The sequence below is a fragment of the Cucurbita pepo genome, chromosome LG16 (assembly GCF_002806865.2).
Source record: "Cucurbita pepo subsp. pepo cultivar mu-cu-16 chromosome LG16, ASM280686v2, whole genome shotgun sequence".
NCBI classification, from domain to species: Eukaryota; Viridiplantae; Streptophyta; class Magnoliopsida; order Cucurbitales; family Cucurbitaceae; genus Cucurbita; species Cucurbita pepo.
The window spans coordinates 1391211-1411326 of NC_036653.1; the positions used below are offsets into that span (position 1 = coordinate 1391211).

At 37.7% G+C, this 20116-nt stretch overlaps 6 non-coding genes across 6 annotated transcripts; 5 read left to right on the top strand and 1 right to left on the bottom strand.

Annotated features, from left to right (window-relative positions):
- On the top strand, window positions 1–84 carry TRNAL-CAA. Its single transcript has one exon. It is a non-coding gene; the product is annotated as a tRNA-Leu (tRNA).
- A 1773-nt stretch (window positions 85–1857) lies between these two features.
- TRNAL-CAA lies at window positions 1858–1941 on the top strand. The gene has a single exon. It is a non-coding gene; the product is annotated as a tRNA-Leu (tRNA).
- Window positions 1942–2620: 679 nt separating this feature from the next.
- On the top strand, window positions 2621–2704 carry TRNAL-CAA. Its single transcript has one exon. It is a non-coding gene; the product is annotated as a tRNA-Leu (tRNA).
- A 1980-nt stretch (window positions 2705–4684) lies between these two features.
- Window positions 4685–4768, top strand: TRNAL-CAA. Its single transcript has one exon. It is a non-coding gene; the product is annotated as a tRNA-Leu (tRNA).
- Window positions 4769–5447: 679 nt separating this feature from the next.
- On the top strand, window positions 5448–5531 carry TRNAL-CAA. Its single transcript has one exon. It is a non-coding gene; the product is annotated as a tRNA-Leu (tRNA).
- A 10075-nt stretch (window positions 5532–15606) lies between these two features.
- TRNAN-GUU lies at window positions 15607–15680 on the bottom strand. Its single transcript has one exon. It is a non-coding gene; the product is annotated as a tRNA-Asn (tRNA).
- Between the last annotated feature and the right edge of the window lie 4436 nt (window positions 15681–20116).

The following is a 20116-nucleotide window of genomic DNA, read 5'->3' on the forward strand; positions in this document are numbered from 1 at the left end:
GTCAGGATGACCGAGTGGTCTAAGGCGCCAGACTCAAGTTCTGGTCCTCGTGAGAGGGCGTGGGTTCAAATCCCACTTCTGACAACTCTGTATTTTGAGACTGGTGGTGGGCCAAAATAAAATTAGGTATAGTGAAAAGATTTACACAATTCATAGGGTTCTTTTGGGGTGGGCTTACTATTTAGATGCTTTCAACATTTGTCCGCTCTACACTTCATTTGGAGAAGTGACCATTCGTGCTTGCTAGTTACTCCCCATGAGGTCCANAGCAGGAGTTTCGTTATAAATTAAATATAGTATACTCAACCCGAATCAACATATTTTTTTGTTTCACGCCCCGTAATTCTTCCTCAGCAGGCTTCGGTAGAATAGCAGAGTAAGTACAAATATTAGTAGAGTAGCAAAACTATGTTCCTCGTTATCAATATGTTTGTTCTGGTCGCGGGAGCACAAAGGTCTACACAACTATTTGTTGCTCAAGATCCTAGAATGCTTGGTCTACTAAAAATATAGTGATCTTGGTCAAGTGAAACTAGCTTAGCTCTCGTTCCATTCTAAATATAGTACATTCATGCATACCTATCAAGAAGATAATCTTATCAGTCACGTAAAGCATGAAAAAATCATGCAAACTCATCCCGATGAAGAATGTTTGAATACCTATTTACTTAGGTGGTGTGTGCCTTCTCGAGTTCTTTTGGAAGACCCCTTTTGTGATCAAACAGATCTTGAATGCTTCTTAACTCGACCAGTAGTCAACAAACAACTAAAAAAAATTTAGAATGAGGTGAGTATAAAAATACTTAGTTAACAATCTACTTGTTGGCTCTTTATCTCCTAAAGCCTGAAAAATGTCACTTAAAGCCTGAAAAATGTCAAGCAAATTCGTGTGGGAGATAACATCAATAAATCACCCACCGTACGAATCACATCATCTCATCCTCCTTTCTATCACAGCAAAAAGTACCAAAAATAATGTGCATCCCAAAATCATATCGTAAGGGCATTTTCATAATTTTCCATAACATACTTTGCATTCTCATCCAAAATTTCCCTTATAAGGTCTTAATCATGCATATTCTAACTACCTAACGCAAATATCCTTGCATGCTAGCATGTCTTACCGATCCCTACAAGTAATTCTTGAAGAATGTTTAAATAACTACTTAGTCAGGTGATGCGTAACTTATCGAGAACGTCTTTCCACTTATAGGAGCTTCGAATTTTCTAAAATTTCTTTGGTAGGTCTTCATTCAAGCTAGGATAAAGTGAGTATCAAAATTGGTGTGAAAAACAGACACATAAGAGCTTAAATAACCAACTAAGTTATTCCTGCCAATCATTCATTAGAGTCCAAGCCCACCACTAGTAAATAATGTCTGCTTTCGTTCGTTACTATCACAGTCAGCCTCACGATTTTAAACCGTGTTTACTAGGGAGAGGTTTCCAGACCCTTGTAAGAAATGTTTTATCCCCTCTCCAATCAGTGTAGGATCCCACAATCCACCCGTTTTGCAGGCCAAGTGTCCTCGTTGGCACACCGCCTGGTGACTAGCTTTAATATCATTTGTAACAGTCCAAGCTCACTTCTAGCAGGTATTGTCCATTTTGGCCCATTATATATTGCCATCAGCCTCATAGTTTTAAAATACGTCTATTAAGGAGAAGTTTCCGCACCCTTATAAGGAACATTTCGTTCCTCTCTCCAACTGCTAGCATATATTCTTGGTTTTAGTTCGTTAAGTATCACCGTCAGCCTCATAGTTTTCAAATGCATCTACTAGGGAGACATTTCCACACCATTATAAGAAATGTTTCATTCCTCTCTCAAACCAGTGTAGGATCTTATAGTTAGTAGTCAAGATGGCCGAGTGGTCTAAGGCACCAGACTCAAGTTTTGGTCCTCGTGAGAGGGCGTGGGTTCAAATCCCACTTCTGACAAATTATGTATTGTTATTGTGAGACTGGATCGAACCTCCAATCAACTAGGAAATTATGTATTATTTTATTTTAAGTTGATTCACAAAAATTCTATTAAGGAGATGTATATAGAAGAATGGCATGAACCTCCAAACTTGTGGCTTTAACCATCCAAGCTATTGCGTTTGCTATAGTCTAAGCTCATCACTAGTATTTATTGTCTACTTTCATTTGTTACATATTACTGTCAGCTTTACGGTCTTAATTCGTATCTATTATAAAGAGGTTTCTAGACCCTTGTAAGAAATGTTTCATCCTCTCTCCAATCGGTGTGGGGATCTCACAATGCAACCCTTTTGGGGGCTAAGTGTCCTGCTGGCACATTGCCTAATGGCTAGCTCTAAAATCATTTGTAACTGTCCAAGCTCACTATTAGTAGACATTGTTCGTTTTGACCCATTACGTATCGCTATTAGTCTCACAGTTTTAAAACGCGTCTATTAGAGAGAGGTTTTCGCATCCTTATAAGAAATGTTTCATTCCTCTCTCCAACCGCTAGCAAATATTCTTTGTTTTAGTCCGTTAAATATTACCGTCAGCCTCGCAGTTTTAAAATGCGTCTACTAGGGAGACATTTCTACACCCTTATAAGAAATGCTTCATTCCCCTTTCCAACTAGTGCAGTATCTAACAATTAGTAGTCAGGATGACCGAGTGGTCTAAGGCGCCAGACTCAAGTTCTGGTCCTCGTGAGAGGGCGTGGGTTCAAATCCCACTTCTGACAACTCTGTATTTTGAGACTGGTGGTGGGCCAAAATAAAATTAGGTATAGTGAAAAGATTTACACAATTCATAGGGTTCTTTTGGGGTGGGCTTACTATTTAGATGCTTTCAACATTTGTCCGCTCTACACTTCATTTGGAGAAGTGACCATTCGTGCTTGCTAGTTACTCCCCATGAGGTCCATCATCACTCGAGACAGTTTTACAATGCACTGAGGCTGTTTAGGGAGCCCCTAACCATTTCCTCATAGATAGTGGCACTCATCATGAGGCAAACGATTTATGTAATACCTTGTTCTCTTCTTCAAGTAGCTTCGGTATGTTATCCTATTTAATTTAGTCAAGCTCATCTGCACGGGTTCCTAGATGCCTTCCACTTGGTAGGGGCACTACTAGGTTCGACCTAAGTGTTCAAATAGTGCTACTGAGGTCTAGAGGGAATAGGAGGTCGTCGGGCTTTAGTGATATCGTTCACCTTGCTAATGGCCTTATAAGCCATCTTAAATTTTCTTAGATGTAGTGGAGATTTACACGGTTCATAGGGTATCTAGGTGGTTTAAATCACATCTCATATTTCTATGTTGCTAGAGACTAGATTTTTAAGGCTAATCCAATTTTTGGGAGCACAAAGGTCTACCCAACTAATTTTCACTCAAGATCCTAAGATTCTCGGTCTACTATAAATATAGTAACCTAGGTCATGTGGAACCAACCTAACTCCAGTGCCCTATTTTAAACATAGTACATTCATGCATGCTTTTCAAGGAGATAATCTTATCGGTCACCTACAACATGAAAAAAATTATGCAAACTCATCTGGGGATAACATCCATCAATGACCCACAACACAAATTACATCATCTCATCCTCCATTCCAGCACAACGAAAAGTACTATTGATAATGTACATCCCAAAATACCATCCTAAGGACATTTTCATAATTTTTCATTACATACTTAAAATTGCCCTTTTTAAGGTTCTAATCATGCATATTCTAACAACCTAAGTAANCGTGTGGGAGATAACATCAATAAATCACCCACCGTACGAATCACATCATCTCATCCTCCTTTCTATCACAGCAAAAAGTACCAAAAATAATGTGCATCCCAAAATCATATCGTAAGGGCATTTTCATAATTTTCCATAACATACTTTGCATTCTCATCCAAAATTTCCCTTATAAGGTCTTAATCATGCATATTCTAACTACCTAACGCAAATATCCTTGCATGCTAGCATGTCTTACCGATCCCTACAAGTAATTCTTGAAGAATGTTTAAATAACTACTTAGTCAGGTGATGCGTAACTTATCGAGAACGTCTTTCCACTTATAGGAGCTTCGAATTTTCTAAAATTTCTTTGGTAGGTCTTCATTCAAGCTAGGATAAAGTGAGTATCAAAATTGGTGTGAAAAACAGACACATAAGAGCTTAAATAACCAACTAAGTTATTCCTGCCAATCATTCATTAGAGTCCAAGCCCACCACTAGTAAATAATGTCTGCTTTCGTTCGTTACTATCACAGTCAGCCTCACGATTTTAAACCGTGTTTACTAGGGAGAGGTTTCCAGACCCTTGTAAGAAATGTTTTATCCCCTCTCCAATCAGTGTAGGATCCCACAATCCACCCGTTTTGCAGGCCAAGTGTCCTCGTTGGCACACCGCCTGGTGACTAGCTTTAATATCATTTGTAACAGTCCAAGCTCACTTCTAGCAGGTATTGTCCATTTTGGCCCATTATATATTGCCATCAGCCTCATAGTTTTAAAATACGTCTATTAAGGAGAAGTTTCCGCACCCTTATAAGGAACATTTCGTTCCTCTCTCCAACTGCTAGCATATATTCTTGGTTTTAGTTCGTTAAGTATCACCGTCAGCCTCATAGTTTTCAAATGCATCTACTAGGGAGACATTTCCACACCATTATAAGAAATGTTTCATTCCTCTCTCAAACCAGTGTAGGATCTTATAGTTAGTAGTCAAGATGGCCGAGTGGTCTAAGGCACCAGACTCAAGTTTTGGTCCTCGTGAGAGGGCGTGGGTTCAAATCCCACTTCTGACAAATTATGTATTGTTATTGTGAGACTGGATCGAACCTCCAATCAACTAGGAAATTATGTATTATTTTATTTTAAGTTGATTCACAAAAATTCTATTAAGGAGATGTATATAGAAGAATGGCATGAACCTCCAAACTTGTGGCTTTAACCATCCAAGCTATTGCGTTTGCTATAGTCTAAGCTCATCACTAGTATTTATTGTCTACTTTCATTTGTTACATATTACTGTCAGCTTTACGGTCTTAATTCGTATCTATTATAAAGAGGTTTCTAGACCCTTGTAAGAAATGTTTCATCCTCTCTCCAATCGGTGTGGGGATCTCACAATGCAACCCTTTTGGGGGCTAAGTGTCCTGCTGGCACATTGCCTAATGGCTAGCTCTAAAATCATTTGTAACTGTCCAAGCTCACTATTAGTAGACATTGTTCGTTTTGACCCATTACGTATCGCTATTAGTCTCACAGTTTTAAAACGCGTCTATTAGAGAGAGGTTTTCGCATCCTTATAAGAAATGTTTCATTCCTCTCTCCAACCGCTAGCAAATATTCTTTGTTTTAGTCCGTTAAATATTACCGTCAGCCTCGCAGTTTTAAAATGCGTCTACTAGGGAGACATTTCTACACCCTTATAAGAAATGCTTCATTCCCCTTTCCAACTAGTGCAGTATCTAACAATTAGTAGTCAGGATGACCGAGTGGTCTAAGGCGCCAGACTCAAGTTCTGGTCCTCGTGAGAGGGCGTGGGTTCAAATCCCACTTCTGACAACTCTGTATTTTGAGACTGGTGGTGGGCCAAAATAAAATTAGGTATAGTGAAAAGATTTACACAATTCATAGGGTTCTTTTGGGGTGGGCTTACTATTTAGATGCTTTCAACATTTGTCCGCTCTACACTTCATTTGGAGAAGTGACCATTCGTGCTTGCTAGTTACTCCCCATGAGGTCCATCATCACTCGAGACAGTTTTACAATGCACTGAGGCTGTTTAGGGAGCCCCTAACCATTTCCTCATAGATAGTGGCACTCATCATGAGGCAAACGATTTATGTAATACCTTGTTCTCTTCTTCAAGTAGCTTCGGTATGTTATCCTATTTAATTTAGTCAAGCTCATCTGCACGGGTTCCTAGATGCCTTCCACTTGGTAGGGGCACTACTAGGTTCGACCTAAGTGTTCAAATAGTGCTACTGAGGTCTAGAGGGAATAGGAGGTCGTCGGGCTTTAGTGATATCGTTCACCTTGCTAATGGCCTTATAAGCCATCTTAAATTTTCTTAGATGTAGTGGAGATTTACACGGTTCATAGGGTATCTAGGTGGTTTAAATCACATCTCATATTTCTATGTTGCTAGAGACTAGATTTTTAAGGCTAATCCAATTTTTGGGAGCACAAAGGTCTACCCAACTAATTTTCACTCAAGATCCTAAGATTCTCGGTCTACTATAAATATAGTAACCTAGGTCATGTGGAACCAACCTAACTCCAGTGCCCTATTTTAAACATAGTACATTCATGCATGCTTTTCAAGGAGATAATCTTATCGGTCACCTACAACATGAAAAAAATTATGCAAACTCATCTGGGGATAACATCCATCAATGACCCACAACACAAATTACATCATCTCATCCTCCATTCCAGCACAACGAAAAGTACTATTGATAATGTACATCCCAAAATACCATCCTAAGGACATTTTCATAATTTTTCATTACATACTTAAAATTGCCCTTTTTAAGGTTCTAATCATGCATATTCTAACAACCTAAGTAAAGATATGCTCACAAGCTAACATGTCAAGATATGCTCACAAGCTAACATGTCTTAGGGATCCCTACAAGTCTTTCTTGAAAAATGTTTGAATAACTATTTAATTAGGTGATCTTGCCTTCTCGAGCTCTTCTTTCTGCGTCTAGGAGCTCCGAATTTTCTAAAATTTCTCTGGTAGGTCGTAATTGAATTTAGGATAAAGTTAGTATCAAAATTGGTGTGAAAATAGACGAACGAGAGTTGAAATGGACAAAAATCTCACCTCATGGACCCTCAAGCGCAGTTGGAAGGCAACAACCCACGCACGAGTACCCAGGTGCGTTTGGTAGGGTGGGTGCGCTCTTGGCTTTAGACATGACGCACTTGGACTAACCTCTTTGACCTCCTGATCTATAGTTCATGTAGTTGCGTTTTTCTCTATGCTAGTTGCGTTTCCATTGCCTGGCCTTTTTCCTTCTCATTCCATGCATGTTCACCTAGGTTACATCAGGGATTGTTTTCTAAACTCTATGTTTTTGCAACATTTTTTTCTTCTCACCAAAATTGAAGCTTTTTATCCGGATTTACAACCAAATTAATTTCATGTTATTTTGTTCTATAAGTAGAAATAAATGCTTTCAAAGTTGGTTAAAAAATTAAAAAAACTAGTCATTCTTTAGGTTCACCGAACACCGTTATAAGCTAGTTTAAGAACCTAAATCACTAAGTCTAAGGTTAACTTGCGACCCTTTCACAATAATTACCCTACAATCAATATTTGGAGAAGTAACCCTACATGCTTGTTACCTACTCAGTCTTCCCATGAGGTCTATCATCCCTCAAGAAAGGTTTACAATGTCGTGAGCCTATTTAGGGAGCTCCTAACCATTTTCTCATACGATAGTGATACTCATGATTAGCCAAAAAATTTATGTAATGCTTTTTCCTCTTAGGATGGGTTTACAAAATCGCTCTCAACTCATTTCTACACACAATAATAACTCCACAGGTAGCCTCGATATGTTATCCTATTTAACTTAGTCAAGCTCAATGGTACGGGTTCCTAGATGGCTACCACTTGGCAGGGAATAGGAGGTGGTCGGGCTTTAGTGATATCATTCACCCTACTAATGGCGGTATAAGTCCTCTTAAATTTTCTTAAGTGTAATGGCGGTTTACATGGTTCTTAGGGTATTTAGGCAGTTTAAATCACATCTCCTATTTCTACGTTGCTCGAAATTAGTTTTTTTTTTAGGGTAATCCAATTTTTGGGAGCACAAAGGTCTATAGAACTAATTTTCGCTCACGATCCTAGGATGATCGGTCTACTAAAATTATAGTTACCTAGGTCACGTGAAACCAGCCTAGCTCTAGTGTTGTGTTCAAAACATAGTATATTCATGCATGCTTAGCATCAAGGAGATAATCTTGTAAGTCACCTAAAGCATGAAAAAAAAATGCAAACTCATTACGGGACAACATCCGTGAATCACCCACAACACAAATCAAAATCGATGTTGGTAGCACCCTCATCGTTGTAGATATTTTTTTACGTGAATTCCAGAAAGTGTAAAATAAAAAGGAAAATTCACGACGATTCTGGAATAATGTTTTAAGACAATAATTGAGTGATGAGGATTCCTAAAACTAAGTTTGAGGATTTTAGATTATGGGCTTTTCTTCCTCACGTTTTTTCTAAATTCAAGGTCTATGGTTAGTCATTTTCCTTCCTATCAACTCCTACACATTCCATATGGGATTTCCAACAAGTTCGTGAAGGGATCGGGTCCTCACAAGCTTTAGAATCGGTAGGCCAATAAAAAGTTTTCCGAGTTATTTCGGCAAGAAACATGTTTTTTGGCAAATTTTAGAAGGTTATAACTCGAGTTACAAACAATGAAACAGTATGAAATTTATCTCTACCTCTTCTTTGAAACTTCATTTAAAGGTTTTGTGAAGGAATCGAGTCCATTCGAATTCTATGTAAAGTTGCACAAAGGAAAAACCAAAGGTATATGATAAGAAAAAATCATGATTTTCGAGCCACCAACGAAAAAACTAAGCCCAAAATCAAAGGTCAAACTTTGACCCATAAAAATCAAAGCTAGCCATAAATTGACCTATCTACATTTTTTTGATCAATTTGGACCTTTGTAAGACCGGTTCTCATTACATTAGGTTCATGAAATTAGACTCAAAGATGAATCTAATAAATAAAATTTGTTATAATTCGGTTAACAAATCTTAGAGAACAGAGGTCCCAAACGTAGACGACGAGGTAAGTAGCCACCTTAGACTTTTCTTAAGAAATACTCGTAGGAATCGCTTGGATTTCTATATGAACCAGCAAGTATGAGTTAAGAATATTTGAAAAAAAAAACACAAAGAACTGTGAGTGAAGCCCCTAAACCGATCAAATTGCTTGAGATCAAATTGTACGGACAAAATTGCTCGGGGTCAAGGGTAAAAAATGTAAGGAACAGTGTGAAATTGTGCAACTCGAGCTGAACAACAAGTTTTTTAGTCGATAAGCCACGGAAGCCGAGCTGGGTCAAACCAAGCTGACTGAGTCGAGGGAAGTCAATGTTTGCTAGCACGACATCTGTCACTGGGAGGGACTGACGCACACAAGAGTCACTAACCGGGTCGAGGCACGGGTCTCAGGTCACTCTAATGGTATATGGGTCACATGCTTTGTGAATGTGGGACAAGCACGATGATACTCAGAATAAGTCTACTGGGCCGCATTGAAAAACTAGGTCGTGGAGCTTGTTTCTTGGGTCAAGTGAAAGGCTGGATTTGAACGATGGCTAGGCTTCGATTATCAGGTGCGTGAGGTTAAGGGTTGTAGGGAGGGTTGGTGCAGGCGGGTATTCGAGTTTCGGCCCGATCCAGTGGAACCCTTCTTCTCCACTCGACTCTCCTCACAATTTTTTGACCTTATATTCTCACTCTAAATCACGACATCATGTTTCATCCAATTATCTTCTCTCTTTCATTGGTAATATTACTACGTTCATGTCCATGTAAATGTGTCGTTTTGCTTACCGTGGTGATTTATGAGATTTTGGTAGTCGGTTTTTAAGTCGCCAGGCGTTGTGTCCGTCGAAAAGGAAACAAAAATGATCGTTCGTCTTCCCCTTCGTCCTCTCGGTGTATTACTACCTTATTTTTCTTGCAGGCACGCTCTATGAGTAAGGCTGTCGTGTGGGAGAGTTTAAGAAGCGGTTTAATACTGGTTCATAAGGATACGGGACTTAGTACAAAAATTAGCTTGAACCTTAGACCTTGTGAGTGGGCGAGTTTAGGAAGCATTTAATACTAGGGAGAGGTTTCTAGGTTTCTTCATTCCCATCACTAGAAGAGAGCTTGAACCTCTGACCTAATGTGAGAGAGTTTAGGAAGCAGTTTAATACTAAGGAAAGGTTTCTTCATTCCTATCCCTAGAAGGTAGGCTTAAACCTTTGAGACCTTGTGGTTAACAGCCACACGCTCCTCCTTCTTTCTTTTTCCTTTTCTTGAAAGTGTTGAAAGTCTTCACTCAAGATTCATTCTAGTTCATTGTAAGATGAAACCTCAACCCTGAGCAAGGTACTGCTGCGGGCTAAGCTGTAGAAGGGATGGATTGCGAGACAACCCGAGACTGAGGGCAATATACGAGCCAGCCAATAATTTGCAATAGCCCAAGCCCACCATTTGTAGATATTGTCCGTTTTGACTCGTTACATATCCCCATCAACCTCATAGTTTTTAAATGTGTCTACTAGGGAGAGTTTTCCACACACTTATAAGGAATATTTCGTCCCCTCTCCAACCGAGGTGGATGATTGCCTGTGAATGTATATAATAAACTAATGTAAAATTCACAAGAACAAGTGGAAGTATACACTATCACAATTAGCAAGTAATAAGTGAATTATCGATTCCACCAAGAACCTATCTTTTTTTTATTACTTTTGTTGCTGAAAATTAAGCTAGTTTTTGGGTAACATTCAAATAGCTGTTGGTAATTTTTAGAGTGTCAATGGCATAGAAAAACATAAAAATAATGAAAAGACCAACAATAATGAGAAGGTTTGGCTAAGAGAGACTAAATAGTGAATACTTTCATAATGGTGTTTTAATTTCTATTAACAAGACTTTAGGAGAAGAATTATTCCTAACCGTTCTATTACCTTTAAGTATCTTTGCAATTTAACAAGAGTATTAAAGAAGATTTTATTACTCCCTCTCTTTTTCTCGAATAAGAGAACAACTATATATGTAAAGTAGCTACTTAAACACATCATGTAAATCATTAACAACAACTCTTTAATAAACTAAAATCACATCATAACATATTTAAACTACATAAAACTCTCTTGTCCCCTATAAAATTTAGCTCTCCATACAAACTTAATTATACAGAGGAATCACATCTCAATCATACAAAATTGATAGAATAAGAGAAGAGAGTAAGGAAATAGAGAGTTATCGAGCTTTGTTGTTGTTCTTCAATGGAAGTTCTCTTCCTTTGAGCTCTCACGTCCACCTCTTTGCTCTAATCAATCCTTCTTGGTCTTCTTTTTCTTATGCAGTGATAGTTCTTGGATTAGGTTTTTTTTTCTTCTTTCTTCTCTGGTTTCACAGCAGCAGAGTCTGCTGTTGTCTATTCCAAATTTTGCTTCCCAAAGTGTGTATCCCTATTGTGAATCCTTTTTTCTTCTATATTGTGCATGACTCGGCTGCAAATGAATAAATTGTCCACCTAGGATGTTCCTAATTGGGTAGTAAATGAACCACTTGGATTGGTGATGGGGATTAAAATTTTCATGTCATCCCCAAAAATTTACTTTCTAAATTGCTTGAGCATCCGTGTCAACAATTTGTTCCAGATTTGTCAGCAGTGTTGTTCCCAGATTTGCGAGTAGTGTTGTTCCTAGATTTGCTACAACATCATGGTTCAACATAAATGTTCTGAAATTTTGTCAAATAACTGAATTAAATGTACAAATAGGCTTGATTCATGCAAATTGATATGTTTTCGTGTTGAACCACAATAAACTATTTCATGCTTACTAATTAGAACAAAGGGAGCAAATAATGAGAAAATGGTTTGTATGTGAGCATAATTAACTACAAAAAGACATATAACTCTACTTTTGGAGAGTAATTAGTGATATCTCACAATCCACTATTCTTGAGGACCTAGCGTGCTCGCTTGCATACCACCTGATGACTAGCTCAAATACCATTTATAATAGCTNTATTAGTGATATCTCACAATCCACTCTTCTTGAGGACCTAGCGTGCTCGCTTGCATACCACCTGATGACNAATTAGTGATATCTCACAATCCACTATTCTTGAGGACCTAGCGTGCTCGCTTGCATACCACCTGATGACTAGCTCAAATACCATTTATAATAGCTCAAGCCTACCGCTAATAGATATTGTCCGTTTTAGCCCATTACATAGCACCATCAACCTCACGATTTTAAAACTGCTAGGGAGAGGTTTCTATACCCTTATAAGAAATGATTCATTCTCCTCTCCAACTGTTGATGGATATTGTTCGTTTTGGCCTGATACATATTGTCGGCCGTCTCACAACTCTAAAACGGGTCTACAAGGGAGAGGTTTCCACACCCTTATAAGGAATGCTTCATTCACTCTCCAACCAATGTGATATCTCATAATAAGTAGTGAGGATTGTTGGGGGCTTGAGACGAGGAGGTGCTTTACCTAGGGGCTTCAAATGTAAGCGGTTTCGCCTCGGAAAGACCCTAGACGACCACCCCCTCTATGACCCCACAGTTCAGAGAATGTGTTTGGAGTAAAGTTTTTTTCAATTTAAGACAAACAAAACCCCTTTGTGACCCATAGTTCTAGCTTACGTCGACCAATAGTCAACAAACAACTAAAAAAATAAATGGAGAATGTGTTCCTAGTAAATTTTGTACAATTTAAGACGAACAAAACCACCATTCAAAATAAATTGAAATCCTAATGGATAATGGTTTGGAGTACAATTCAATAAACAAAATCGCGGTTAAAAAAAATTTAAATCCTGTAATAACAAATAGAGGACGTGTTCCAAGTATAATTATCCTTTATAATAAATTAAAAATGTGTTCGGAGTACTATTCAATTAAAAAATTTTAAAAAAATTCAAAATACACAGGCTATTGAGGCTTTGGAACGACCTCTTATGACTGCACAGTTAAGAGTCAGATATAAATTCAAAATAAATAGACACTGACACTTTGAGACGACACCCATCTGTGAATGCACAAAAAAGCAAATAATAAAAAAGTTTGATACATTTTAAAATCACAATTAAAATTAAATTGAAATCAAATAAAATTTAGTATTATTCAAGTTTAATAACAAATGGAGAGATCGGAATACAATTAAGTAAACAAAACCATTGTTAAAAAAATTTAAATCCTTTAATAACAATTGGAGGAGGTGTTGGAAGTACAATTATCTCCATGTGTTTGGAATACAATTCAGCTCAAATTAAAANCATACCCTTATAAGAAATGATTCATTCTTCTCTCGAACTGCTGATGGATATTGTTCGTTTTGGCCTGATACATATTGTCGGCCGTCTCACAACTCTAAAACGGGTCTACAAGGGAGAGGTTTCCACACCCTTATAAGGAATGCTTCATTCACTCTCCAACCAATGTGATATCTCATAATAAGTAGTGAGGATTGTTGGGGGCTTGAGACGAGGAGGTGCTTTACCTAGGGGCTTCAAATGTAAGCGGTTTCGCCTCGGAAAGACCCTAGACGACCACCCCCTCTATGACCCCACAGTTCAGAGAATGTGTTTGGAGTAAAGTTTTTTTCAATTTAAGACAAACAAAACCCCTTTGTGACCCATAGTTCTAGCTTACGTCGACCAATAGTCAACAAACAACTAAAAAAATAAATGGAGAATGTGTTCCTAGTAAATTTTGTACAATTTAAGACGAACAAAACCACCATTCAAAATAAATTGAAATCCTAATGGATAATGGTTTGGAGTACAATTCAATAAACAAAATCGCGGTTAAAAAAAATTTAAATCCTGTAATAACAAATAGAGGACGTGTTCCAAGTATAATTATCCTTTATAATAAATTAAAAATGTGTTCGGAGTACTATTCAATTAAAAAATTTTAAAAAAATTCAAAATACACAGGCTATTGAGGCTTTGGAACGACCTCTTATGACTGCACAGTTAAGAGTCAGATATAAATTCAAAATAAATAGACACTGACACTTTGAGACGACACCCATCTGTGAATGCACAAAAAAGCAAATAATAAAAAAGTTTGATACATTTTAAAATCACAATTAAAATTAAATTGAAATCAAATAAAATTTAGTATTATTCAAGTTTAATAACAAATGGAGAGATCGGAATACAATTAAGTAAACAAAACCATTGTTAAAAAAATTTAAATCCTTTAATAACAATTGGAGGAGGTGTTGGAAGTACAATTATCTCCATGTGTTTGGAATACAATTCAGCTCAAATTAAAAAAAAAAATTCAAAATACACAGGTGATTGAGGCCTTGGGACGACTCGCGTGTGACCACAGAGTTAAGAGTCAACAAAAAACTAAAAATGAAATGTAGATAAAGGTGAATATAAAAATACTCCGTAAACAGTCTGTTTGTAGGCAATTATCACATATAATTCCTAGTAAGATATCCATGAGCTTTTCTTTAGGTTTTAGAAAGTTAGGGCGTAATTGCTCTACATTTATCTAAGCTTTGGAGAAGGCCTCGAAGTTCCATGTTGTTCTCTTACATGTCACAAACCCAATCGTGGTTTAGAAGTTGTTTATTGAGTTTTAGCACTGCGGATCTACTGAACGGTGTATCTTATCTCTGATGTGAACTAATTTTTTTCAGTATTTAGAATTAGTCACCTTACATTATCACAATAGTGAACAGCCAGTATCCTAGGTTGATGTGTGAGAATGTTTGCTTAATCCACCACATCTAAATTGTGTGTGAAATATCTCTGTTTATAATCAAATAAATTACAAGTAGATGAAAATACTAATAAATGGAAACATACCTATGTGTAAGGGAGATATTTGTCTATAATAAAAGATCATATATAATATATATGGTAAACTATAATTTAGTACTAAATATCTTTAACACTCCCCCACAAGCTAAGTGTCCGGTTTGAACGAATGTGAAGCTTGGATCTGAAAAATTTAAAGAGAGGTCAAGAAACACTTTTCGAGAAGATGTCAACAACCTGGTTCGGAGGAGGCATAGAGAAACACTTTCTTGGCCATCGAAAATTGCAGAGAGATCTTCGCTCAGTAACGATGCAGCCTTGACTTCGGCGAGAATATGTCTAACTAATGAAGAGGGATTGTCGCTCAGCGATGATGCTGCCTTGACTCTGGTGAGAATATGTCTAAACCAAGAAGTAGAAGGAGAAACCTAGAGCAAGAGACAAAGACAATGTTGAAGCCAGAAGAGTCACCCCAGTGGGCGAAGGAGCCAATTTTGGCGAGAAGGGCAGCGACGACTTGGTTGGCGAAGAGGCCAGTGAGGCACCCAGATTCCAAAGGTAAATCTTTGCAGAAGGTCAATGGGTGAGGTTATATGTACAAAGTATGGCGAAAGATGATTTGGAGAAGGGCAGCGACGACTTGGTTGGCGAACAGGCCAGTGCGGCACCCAGATTCCAAAGGTAAATCTTTGGAAAAGGTCACCCAGGTTAGGTGAGGTTACAAAGTATGGGCTGGAAAGGGTGGAAAAGGTTATATGTACGATGATTTGGAGAAGGGCAGCGACGACTTGGTTGGCGAACAGGCCAGTGCGGCACCCAGATTCCAAAGGTAAATCTTTGGAAAAGGTCAATGGGTGAGGTTATATGTACAAAGTATGGGGTGGAAAAGGTTAGGTGAGGTTACAAAGTATGGGCTGGAAAGGGTGGAAAAGGTTATATGTACGATGATTTGGAGGTCAAAAAGGGAGGGTGCAGCTGAAGAGTAATCAATCGGCTCCGCTTATAGCAGCCATGGAGACTAGCCTTTTCTTTTATATTGTTATTTGGTTTGAAGAATTTGCAAAGCATTCTTCTTCTACTCACTAGAAGGAGGGCTTGAACCTCCGACCTTGTGGTTAACAACCACACACTCTAACCAACTGAACTATTCCAGCCATAGTCCAAGCCCACAACTAGTAGATATTGTCTACTTTAGTTTGTTACTATCGTCGTCAACCGCATAATTTTAAACCGCGTAAGGAGAGGTTTTCAAACTGTTGTAAGGAATGTTTCTTCACCTCTCCAATCAATGTGGTAACTCACAATCCACCCCTTTTGAGGACCTAGAATCCTCGTTGGCACATCATTTAATGACTAGATCTAATATCATTTGTAATAGTCGAAGCTCACTGCTAGCAGATATTATCCATTTTGGCTCATTACTTATCGCACTCAGCCTCACGATTTTAAATGCGTCTATTAAGGAGAGGTTTTCGCATCCTTACAAGGAATGTGTCATTCCTCTATTCAACCGCTAGTAAATATTGTCTGTTTTAGTCCGTTACGTATCGTCGTCAGCCTCACAGTTTTAGAACGCGTCTACTAGAGATATGTTTCTACACCTATATAAGGAATGGTTCATTCCAGAATGCGTCTACTAGGGATATGTTTCCACACCTATATAAGGAATGGTTTATTCCCGTCTCAAACTAATGCAGGATTTCACAATTAGTAGTCAGGATGGATGAGTTGTGTATGGCGCCAAGCTCAAGTTTTGGGGCGTGAGTTCAAATCCCACTCTTAACAACTCATATTATTGTGAGGCTAACGGCAAAGTGGATAATATCAATGAGGGATAAAATGATAAAAACTTTGTTAGCTTCTTCTCCTAAGTTCCATTATCCCTCAAGATAGGTTTATAATGCGGTGAGCATGTTTTGGGAGGCCTAACAATTTCTGTAATAGCTTTTTAATACAGCTTCACAACCAAATTAATTTCATGCTACTTGGTTGTCTATAAAGAGAAATAAATGCTTTCAAAGTTGGTTAAAAAACTAGAAAACTAACCATTCTTTTTCCTCCTTTGGGCTTGAAAGGAAATACTTCATTCTTCCAAAACATCCACACTCTAACCAACTGAGCTATTCCAGTCAATCTTTTGTTATAGTCCAAGTCCACCACTAGTAGATAATGTCTGCTTTCGTTCATTACTATCGTCGTCAACCTTACAATTTAAAACCGTGTCTACTAGGTAGAGGTTTCTAAACCCTTGTAAGAAATGTTTCATCCTTTCTGAAATCGGTGTGAGGTCTCATAGTCCACCCCTTTTGGGGGCCAAGTGTCCTCGCTGACACACTGCCTAATGACTAGCTCTAATATAATTTGTAACCGTCCAAGCCTATTGCTAGCAGACATTATTCATTTTGACCCATTACATATCGCCATCAGTCTCACGGTTTTAAAACACGTCTATTAGGGAGAGGTTTCCGCACCCTTATAAGGAATGTTTCGTTCCTCTCTCCAACCGCTAGCAGATATTCTCCATTTTAGTCCATTAAGTATTACTGACATCCTCACAGTTTTAAAATATGTTTACGAAGAAGACGTTTCCACACCCTTATAAGGAATGCTTCATTCTCCTCTCCAACTAGTGCAGTATCTCACAATTAGTAGTCAGGATGGTCGAGTGGTCTAAAGGGCCAGAAAGGAGACGTTTCCACATCCTTATAAGGAATGCTTCATTCCTCTCTCCAACTAGTGTAGTATCTCATAATTAGTAGTCTGGATGGCTGAGTGGTCTAAGGTGCCAGACTTAAGTTCTGGTCGTTGGGAAGAGGGCATGGGTTCAAATCACACTTTTGACAACTTGTGGAGAAAATTAAGTAAAAAACAGTTAGGTTAATGATGGCTTTAGAGGATTCAAGGGACCGCTTTAGAGGATTCAAGTGTCCCTTCAACTCAACTCAAGGGTTCTTCGAATGCATTTTTCCAGGATAAGGAGAAATATCCATCATGCTTCATTCTAATCTTTCCTAGAAGGAAGCCCTCCGACATTGTGGTTCAGCCACACGCTCTAACCAACTGAGCTATTCCTGCCAATCATATGCTATATTGTCCACCACCTTCGTTCATTATATATCGTCGTCAGCCTCATGATTTTAAACTGCGTTTAGTAGGGAGAAGCACCTTTATAAGGAATATTTCGTTCCTCAACAATCGTTAGCAGATATTGTCCGTTACTCAACAATCGTTAGCAGATATTGTCCGTTTTAGTTCGTTAAGTATTATCGTCAGCCTCATAGTTTTAAAATGCGTCTACTAGGGAGATGCTTCTACACCCTTATAAACAATGCTTCATTCCCCTCTCCAATCAATATAGGATATCACAATTAGTAATTAGGATGGCGGAGTGATCTGAGGCGCTAGACTCAAGTTCTAGTCCTTGTGTTGATATTGTTGTCTGATAATTAGTTTTGCCTCAATTAGATCTTCACCACCTTTCTTTTTAATTCTTTTTATTTTTTTACTTGTGGTGATATTGTTCCCTCTTAATTTAAACTCAAAGATAACTTATAATATTTTCACCACCCGAATTAGATCGTTCTCAAAATCTTCACCACCTTTTTTTTTTTTTTTTTTTTACGTGCAATTGTANCCCTTGATTGTTTGTTCATTTCTTGTTTTATCTCCTTGTTATTTTATAATTAACTTATTTTGATTTTCTTGAATAGCTTTCTAATATCAAAATTGCTTTATCCATATATTAGCCTATCTTGATCATAATTTAGTCACTTTCCCAAATAGCTTACCTTTGTGGGTACTAAACACGAGTGTCCCTGAGTGTAAAATAAGTGAGTTCTGTGTGTGAGGTCCTAAACATATTTAACTACTGTTTGTACAATCATGAACCAAGATGGATGAAATGGAGGAGAGATCAATGAAGTTAGGTGGAGAGAAGCATAGGTCGGAACCATTACTCGTTTGAATCAAGTATATTGACAGACTGGATGAAGCGAATTGAAATAGCTTTAGGTAATCTTCAAAGAAGGGAAGTACTCTTGAATGAAGGAGTTGAAAATGAAGAAGATGACAATGTCACCGTTTTAGCGAGACATAGTCCTAGGGAAGGGAGAGATGTCGGTCGAGGGAGAGGAAGAGGCAGAAGAAGGGGTAGAGAAATTTTAGCACAAAAAAGAATTGAGAGGAAGTACCAATATGAGAGGAGAAGAAATAGTAGTTGGGGGGAGTAAAGCTTAAAATTCCAACTTTCTATTCGAGATATGATCTAGAGGAGTATTTTCAATATGAGAGTAAAATTGAGCATGTTTTCGATTGCAACAATTTCAGTGAAGAAAGAAATTTGAAACTTGTTGTGGCTGAATTTTTTTATTACGCAATTAAATGGTGGACATCTTTAAAATCAGAGGGGAGGAGAATTTATGAAGAACCAAACGAAACGTGGGAAGAATTGAAGACTTTAATGAGAAAAAGGTACATTGCTAAGCATTATTCTCGAGTACTCAAAGAAATAGAGTCCCTTATGAATAGAGCAAGCATTGATGCATTGATGAAGACGAAGAGGATACAATGGCTAGATTCCTTAGTGGGTTGAACCAAAAACTTGTTCATCAAGTGGATAGGCAAACGTACTTTGATATGCAAGAATTATTACACCTTGCTGTCAAAATCAAATGGCAACTAGCTTGGGAGAAGGAGAACTTCAAGAGGTATGTTATTTCTAAGTCTACTACTTTTAACACTTGGAAAAAGAATTCAAATATCGAAAAGATAGATTTCAAGGATAGAGGCAAGTATGAGCTTGACAAAAAGAAAAAAGTTGAGACCTCCAAGGGTAAAGAGAAAGGTGGAGGAGTACAAGGAGGTTCGAGAAAGAAATAGAGACATCAAATGTTGGAAACGTCAAGGAATTAGTCATATTAGTCGTGATTGTCCTAACAAGAGAGTCATGATCATCAAGAATGGACAAGTTTGTCAGAATTTAGTGCAACTTAGTGCTAGTTTGAATTAGTCAAGATATTCGTAATTAGTTAATATTGGGAGAATATATTAATTATGGAATATATCTTAGATATTCAATCGGTTAATATTTTTTCCTTTATGATTGGATGAGTAGTATATTTTATTTTATTCTCAAAATTTAGTTAGTTTATATTTTCCTTATCATTGTACGTATTAGTTGGTAGCTTGTATCCTATTTAAGCGTTGTGAATATCAATGAAGATTAGAACCTTGGTCCCAATTCTATTTCTCATTCTTAACTCTGTATTGTTTCCTTGAGTAATAATATTTTTAGATCTATTCATACGTTTGAGTGGTAGATATTGTGTCATTTGGTATGAGAGCCAACTTGGTAACCAAGTGTTTAATATTATTACTCAATGAGATGAATGGTGGAAGTGCTTCTATGGGTATAGCTATGGAAAAACTTGTTGGCAATAATTATAATTATTGGAAGTTATGCATGGAAGCTTATGTATAGGGGCAAGATTTGTGGGATTTAATTGAAGGTGATGACATAGAAATTCAAACAGATACTCCACAGAATGTTGAATTACGCCAGAAATGGAAGATCAAATGTGGAAAAGCTTTA